This window comes from Cyprinodon variegatus, unplaced genomic scaffold, assembly GCF_000732505.1.
Source record: "Cyprinodon variegatus isolate N-32 unplaced genomic scaffold, C_variegatus-1.0 Scaffold2010, whole genome shotgun sequence".
NCBI classification, from domain to species: domain Eukaryota; kingdom Metazoa; phylum Chordata; class Actinopteri; order Cyprinodontiformes; family Cyprinodontidae; genus Cyprinodon; species Cyprinodon variegatus.
In genome coordinates this window covers 47,885-49,568 of record NW_015152463.1, presented here as the reverse complement: position 1 = coordinate 49,568, position 1,684 = coordinate 47,885, and positions in this window count along the sequence as shown.

Genomic DNA, 1,684 nt, shown 5'->3' with positions numbered 1-1,684 from the left:
CACTACATTCATTCACGCACACACTCACACACTGATGGTGGCAAGCTACATTGTAGCCACAGCTGCCCTGGGGCTCACTGACAGAAGTGGGGCTGCCGTACACTGGTGCCACCGGGCCCTCTGACCACCATCAGTAGACAAAGTAGGTGAAGTGTCTTGCCCAAGGACACAATGAAACTGAAAGTTGGAGTCAGGGCTTGAACCGTCAATCCTTCGATTTCAGGGCAAACTCCTACATCCAACGCCACGTTCGCCAAAAGACAAGACAAACAGACGAACACAAAAAACTGGGATCCTGACAGAATTTCTCTCCTGTTCAGAGAACTGCTCATCAGAGGAAACCTCTTCTTTTCCAACATAATCCTGCAGGCGGTCTGGAAAAATAAACATAGGAGAAAGACTTTGAATTGTAGTTTAAAGAAAGGACACTTTACTTTAACCATCCATGTGTTGATCTTGCTGCACATAACCAGAATATAACTACATTTCCCAGCATTCACTGCAGCTCTGATATCACATCACAGGTTAGAAAGGACTTGTCAGTGCTCTGCAGTCTGGACAGGTTTGGACCTCCGCTTTTATCATCAAAGCTTGTTTAAACTACTCTACAGATTATATTTTTTAGTTGAATGGTTCAGGGTGTAGCCCACCTTTCTCTGTTGAATACCTTTTTAAAATCAGTAAAGGGTAAAGTGATCAACCATATATTTTATTTTATTTTCCTTTTCCATAGACTTCCAACTATGCAGGAAAAGCTTGATAACTTTCTCATTTAGATTCCTGTCTCCATCTTGCAATGAAGAAAATGCTTGCTGACACACTGACTTTCTTGACATGACTTATCTGTGGGAAAATGAGGGTGATAATGTATTGCCTGGTTGGCTTTAACGAAGGCTACGTTCACACTGCAGCCTAAAGTGACCCAAATCTGATTTTTTTGCCCATATGCGACCTGGATCTGATCTTTTCATTGGAGTCTGAACAACACAGAACCGATTTTTTCCAATGCGACCCAGGCCACTTGGCTCTGTGGTCCTGAATCCGATACGAATCGGGTGTTTTCAAATGCGACCTGTGTCGGAACGTGTCATTAATACCCGCCAAAGGCCACTATTCTGCGTCTTGCTATGCAGGAGCGGCAAAAAAAAACAACCATGGTGGACGATGATGCAGAGAGCAGTATTTATGTTTAAGCATATTGAAAAGATTGAGTTTTTGTGGTTGCAAAAAAGATCGCTAGATGCGCATGTTTATATCCGTAAACATAGAGCATGCTGGCCTGTGACGCCATTGCGTCCTCTACTGCGCATGCGGGACACTTGCGTTGTATGACTGCAGTTCACACAGGAGATCACATACAAGTCGCATATATTTGGAAATATGAACGGAAACGCAAAAAAAAAAAAATCAGATTTAACAAAAAAATCAGAATTGAGCATCAAGGCCTGCAGTGTGAACATAGCCTACACGATGATTGTTTTAGAGTCAGTATAATAATTTCTGATCAAATTAGAACTAACCTTAAATATCTAAACCAAAAATTATCTTTTTAAAAGAAAAAAAACTCAGCAGCAACTGTCTTTTCCTATGTAAGCTACAGGACTGGAAAACAAAACGTTTATTATCAGGCCTGTGGTTGTTTAAAAACAGGACGGGTCTCGTTTTGTTCATTTCCTGCTGTCAC